Below are 6,658 nucleotides of genomic sequence, written 5' to 3'. Positions count from 1 at the left end.
GCTAGGGATAGGGTACGTGATGATATGAACTGTTTGATTGTCTAACTGTTAGAAATAGAACTAGCACAAATAGACTTATAAGAGGAAGTGTATAGGACACGGAAAGTAACGTGATAAGCTAATCACAGCTGGCCACTGTTATTACCTGTTAGCCTTACTATCCTTATACTAAATGGTTCCTTAAGTGATGATGTTTGTGTTTCCTTATAGAATACGAATGGCTGGAGCTACGAAAGCTGCTGGAAAAGGAGGACGCACGGGACGTCGTGGCAGGACACGCGTTGTTCGAGAACCGTCAGTGGAAGCAGCTACTAACAATGAGGGAGAAGGAAGTGCAGCTGGTCGAAATCCGAGTAACATCGAGGGGTATCAACTTGACCCTGCTGTTCAAGCTGCCATTGCTCAAGCAGTAGAAGCTGCTGCGAAGAACTAGAATGTTGAAGGGTCTGCTGGAGGCCGTGAAAGAACCGCTGAAAAGGCGGAAGGAGATGGTAAGAAAAATGATGACGGGGAAGGGGAAGAATCAAGCGTGGTGAAGTCAGTGAAGGTTGACGACAAAAAAAGGGGGCCGAGGTGGGTGCAACTATAAGTCTTTCAAAGGCTGTGGTCCACCGGAGCTAACCGGCTTGGGAGACGCAATCTAGCGAATGTCGTCCTCTCCAACGGATAACCGCGATGGACAAAATTATCCGAATTAGCGAATGTCATCCCGACCAAGCTATGCGGTATGCTACCCAATCATTCGGTGAGGAGGCGATGTACTGGTGGGAGAAAGTTGAGCAGAGAAAGAGTCGAGAAGAGATCAAGGCCTTGAGGTGGGACGATCTGAAGGAGTTAGTGATGAAACGATTCAGTGCTGATGTAGAGACAGAGAAGGTTGAGATGAAGTTCTTAAGTCTGAAGGCGGGTAAGATGACGCACCGAGAATACCTCACTGAATTCAACCGTCTGTCAAGGTTGGTGCCAGACATGGTGAACACCGAGGCCAAGCGGATCAAATGCTACCTTAGGGGACTGCCACTGAATGTTCGTGTCTTGGTCAAGGCTGGTAGACCAGGTACTTTTGATTCTGCTGTAGGGCTCGCGGAAACGGTTTATGAGGATTTGATAGATGAGATGGCTGTGGAAGAGAAGAAGGAAAAGAAGTGGGTCGCGCCTGTCAAACGACCTGGTACTCAGTTATGGAACCCTAAGAACAAGAAACAGAAGGTGTGGGAAAGAAGGACCTGCAAGACATGTGGAAAAGTACATGGTGGCGAGTGCAAGTGGGGTACTGGTTCGGACATGTGCCACAAATGTGGAAAGGCTCATGGTGGAGAGTGCAGGATGGGGACAAATGCCTGCTATAAGTGTGGGAAGATGGGGCATTATGCTAATGAATGCCATGCAAAACCCGCATGCTATAAATGCGGTAAGACGTGTCATTTTGCAAGGGAATGCACGGAAGGGGAGGCTGGAGGTAGTGGGAAGAAAGATGCTGACCAAGCAAGGCCGAGGACTAGGGCCTACATGCTGACCCAGGAACAGGCTAGGCAGATTCCTGATGTTGTGACTGGTACGTTCCTAGTAAATGGTATTTCTGCTTCAATATTATTTGATTCGGGTGCGAATAGAAGTTTTGTAGCTACGACGTTTAGTAAACTAGCTAAAATGAAAAGTTGTCGAGTGTTTGAAACCTTCATTGTAGAAACCGCTAGTGAGACCTCGGTGAAAGTAACGAAAATGGTTAAGGACGGTAAGATAGAATTAGAAGGACATGAGTTCCCTGTTACTTTGTATGTCATGACCTTAGGAGGGTTCGATGTAGTTTTGGGAATGGATTGGTTGTCCGAGTATGAAGCTCAGATAGTATGTAAGAGTAGTATAATAAAGCTAAAGTCCTTGGATGGTAGTGCCGTGACGGTTTATGGCGATAAGGAAAGTTCAGGATTTAACGTCATTTCAATGATAAAAGCCGAAGGTTTGTTAAGGCGAGGGTGCGGTGCCTACCTGGCGTATGTTGTCAACGCTACGGCCGAGACGAAAGAAATGAAAGATGTTCCTATAGTGCGCGATTACCCAGAAGTATTCCCTGAGGATCTTCCGGGGTTGCCACCGGAGCGAGAGATAGAATTCCAGATAGACTTAGTACCAGGAGCCCAGCCCGTCGCGAAAGCGCCTTACCGTCTAGCGGCGTCCGAGATGAAATAAATTATGTCCCAACTGCAGGAACTCCTCGATAAAGGTTTCATAAGGCCAAGCGTTTCCCCGTGGGGCGCGCCAGTGTTGTACGTGAAGAAGAAGGATGGAAGTACGAGAATGTGCATAGACTATCGCGAGTTGAACAAGCTTACGGTAAAGAATAGATATCCTTTGCAAGGATTGATGATCTATTTGACCAATTGCAAGGTTCAAGTTGGTTCTCACGAATAGATCTCAGATTAGGCTATCATCAGTTGAAAGTGAAGGAGGCAGACATCCCTAAAACAGCGTTTCGGACGCGGTATGGACACTACGAGTTCCTCGTAATGTCATTCGGTCTAACGAATGCTCCCGCAGCATTTATGGATATGATGAATAGGGTGTGTCGGCCAATGTTGGCTAGGTCGGTTATTGTCTTCATCGACGATATATTGATTTATTCCAAAAGCGAGTCTGATCATGCTGAGCATCTGCGAGAAGTATTGGAGACTCTGAAGAAAGAGAAGTTGTATGCTAAGTTTTCGAAATGCGTGTTCTGGTTGCGAGAAGTGCAATTTCTAGGTCACGTGATCAATCCTGAAGGGATTACCGTGGACCCAGCTAAGATTGAGGCGATAACCAATTGTAAGACTCCACAAAATCCGACTGATATACGAAGCTTCTTAGGGTTAGCTGGCTACTATAGGAGATTCATCGAAGGTTTCTCCAAGATAGCCGCACCGTTGACCGGTATGACCCGAAAGTCGATAGTATTCAGTTGGGGTAAGTTTCAGGAAGTGGCTTTCCAGGAGTTAAAGAAGAGACTCACACAAGCTCCAATCCTTGCTTTACCCGATGGTGACGAGGATTTGGTTGTTTGTACTGACTCTTCACATCGTGGGTTAGGTTGCGTGTTGATGCAACGAGGAAAGGTGATAGCTTACGCGTCTAGACAGTTGAAAGTCCATGAGAGTACTTATCCGAGGCATGATCTGGAGCTAGCAGCAGTAGTGCATGCTCACAAGATATGGAGACACTATCTGTATGGTACTAAGTGTACCATTTACACGGATCATAAGAGTTTAAAGTACTTCTTCGAGCAGAAGGAATTGAACATGAGGCAGAGAAGATGGTTAGAATTGATAAAGGATTACGACTGCGATATTAAGTACTACCCTGATAAAGCTAACGTGGTCGCTGTTGCGCTAAGCCGTAAGAATGAGGAAGTCATTGCAACAGTAAAGTCATATCAGCTAATTATGAACTCAAGCTTATTTGAAGAAATCATCAAGGTGCAGTCTGAAGTGCTGATAGATGAAGGGCTAGTAAAGAAAGAAAGGATTTTCGGTCAGCAAGACGAGTTGATGGAAAACACGCATGATGTTAGGACTAGGTTTGACCGCATGTGGATTCCACACCATGGAGATCTCAGAGGTCGAATCTTAGATGAAGCTAATAAGTCAAGATATTCGATTCATCCAGGAGCTACAAAGATGTACCAAGATTTGAAAAGAGACTATTGGTGTCCAGGGATGAAGAATGATGTGGTAGATTATGTCGGTAGGTGCTTAACTTGTTTACAAGTCAAGGCAGAGCATCAGAAGCCTTATGGGAAGATGCAACCTTTAGAGATACCAGAATGGAAATGGGAATACATCACCATGGATTTCATAACTAAGCTACCTCGCACAGCTAAGCATCATGATACCATTTGGGTGATTATGGACCGTTTGACCAAGAGTGCTCACTTTCTGCCTATACGAGAGGCCATCTCGTCAGAAACGTTAGCAAGCTTGTTCATCAAAGAGGTTGTGTCTAAGCATGGAGTACCGTTATCGATCGTGTCTGATAGATATACTCGTTTTACTTCGAGGTTTTGGAAGAAGTTCCAGGAAGCCATGGGAACGATATTGAACATCAGTACGTCATATCATCCTCAAACGGATGGACAGTCTGAAAGGACGATCCAAACCCTTGAGGATATGCTACGTGCTTGTGTTTTAGACTTTGGTGGAAGTTGGTATGATCATCTACATCTAGCAGAATTCTCCTACAACAACAGCTACCATTCAAGTATTGGTATGCCACCGTTCGAGATGTTGTATGGGAGACGTTGTAGAACTCCAGTATGTTGGGGAGATATTGGTCGGAAGGAGATGGGAAGTCTAGAGGTTGTGCAAGAAACCTTTTCAAGGTTCGATCAGATCAAAGCAAGAATGAAAGCTGCTCAAGACAGACAAAAGTCTTATGCTGATAAACGGCGAAGACCGATTGAGTTTAAAGTTGGTGACAATGTGATGCTCAAGGTCTCGCCTTGGAAGGGAATTATTCGTTTTAGGAAGAGGGGAAAGTTGATTCAGAGGTACATTGTTTCGTTCAAGATTTTAGATTGAGTAGGTGAAGTGGCTTACAAGTTAGATTTGCCAGAAGAGTTAGAAGGAATTCACTGTTAGGGGCTGCCGCCCCTAGACCTCGCTAGGGGCTGCCGCCCCTAGACCCTGCTGCCAGGGGCGCTGCCCCCGGACCCCCGTTCTTCGAGGGTTATAATTAGACTAGAAACTCAGATAAATAGTGATAGTAATTGATGCATGTAATTATTATACAGTTAGCCGTGCCCAACTGAAGAAGGGAATAACAATTAACAGTGAACGTAACCGACTTCAGGTGAGTTTCTAGCCCCATTTCTTGTTATGTTTTCGGGGTTGTGTGCATACTCGATGTGATAGTTAATACACTTACCTTAAGTGGTAAGTGTATGCCTTGTATGTTTTATGTATGATGATTGCTTGACGGTGCGTGAACGATCTTCGGATATTGCATGTACCGTCAGGTGGTAGCTAAAGATGTGATTGCTATGTATGATGTAAGTTAAGATGCATGTATGAATATATATTATGTGTGCATAATGTACGTATGATATGTTAATGGTACTTGAACGCTCTTCGGAGATTGCACGTATTTTCAGGAAAAGCATTTAAGAACAGGTATAGTATGAAGCTATGGATGAAAGGTACCGGACCCTAATAATATCCGAGGATGAAGGGTACCGGACCCTGATAATATCCGAGGATGAAGGGTGACCGGACCCTAATAATATCCGAGGTATGTAGGGTGAAACGCCCTTTATAATGTATGGTTAGATATGAATGTGTATGGACGATTGCTGATCATGATATGTATGTAATGCGTACCTTCGGGCACGTATATGTGTATGAAAAGTAAGTTATGTGATTAACTAGAACTCACTCAGCGTAGCTGACTTTTAGTATGCACGCAGGCAAATAGGTTGAGGCAGCTTGCGAGACTGAAGACACATGGCATGGAATCGAAGATACTGGCATCTCGAAGAAATGTTGTGATGTTTTAAAGACTATGTTTTGTTTTAATTGTCTACGAATGTTTTATAAGACATGATTTGGTGGTTATGTAAATTGTTATGGTTGAAGTTTTATTATTCCGCGAAAGTTTTTATTAACTCTGATATTTAGAACTGCGTTTATGAGTAAATCCAACGTCCAAATGTGAGGTACCAGTAACCGGGCCCTACATTAATAGACATTAAAACATATTGAATACGCATTGATATTTTTCAATCTATAAGGCCAAAAGTAGTGGGCTACAATTGAGGGCGATGAGGGGCGCAAACACCGCCCCCGGGGGCGAAAATTGGGCGATTAGGGCTGGGGCGTGGTTAGATTGTCGCCGTGTTTGTGTGAAAAATAATAATATAATATTATTATGACCGTTAATCAATGGTCAAATATAAAAAAAATAACTATTTAATTTAAACAATATATATACATATATATATATAAACATACACCCTTCTTTTCCATTTTATATCCATTTCATACACAATTCATACCCAAATTTTTCAAAAAATTTAGCAAAATGAATCCTACAAACAACCCGAACCAACCGACACTCGTGGAAGTCGCCGCTACCATGAGAGAAATCATCAAAAAACAAAAAAAATGTGTCGAGGAACTCAACGATGTCATGAACGAAACCAACAAACAACACGAAAATATTGACCAAATGTTGGAATTGCGGGAATTGAGTGAAAAATACGAATCTCTCAAAGCGGCCGGGTCACACGAAGAGGCCGCATTATTGCAACGACAACGAATTGAAAAAATGCGCAAATATTATGGATATTAGTATGTTATTTAGTTATGTTTTTTAATAATTTTAGTTATGTATTTTTTTTAATTTTAATGCATTATTAGTTATGTTTTTTATTTTTCTTGTATTTCTTTTTAATTTTAATGCATTTTTATTTAATTATTTAAATAAATTAGTTTTTATTTAATTAGTTTAGTTATAAAAAGAAAATAATAAAAAAACACACTGTGGGCCCAACTTGTAGCCCCTACACCATTACACCTCAAAAACAAATTTCCACTCCATGCTGACTGGGCGCCACGCGTCACAATTCGCCCCCAATTATAGCCCCTCCACTACACATGTCCTAAGTGCATGATCATCAAAAACATTA

This window comes from Bidens hawaiensis, unplaced genomic scaffold, assembly GCF_021521415.1.
Source record: "Bidens hawaiensis isolate Kalapana, Puna unplaced genomic scaffold, B.hawaiensis_p1.1 tig00004685_1, whole genome shotgun sequence".
Taxonomy (NCBI): Eukaryota; Viridiplantae; Streptophyta; class Magnoliopsida; order Asterales; family Asteraceae; genus Bidens; species Bidens hawaiensis.
Note: the sequence above shows the minus strand (reverse complement) of the source record.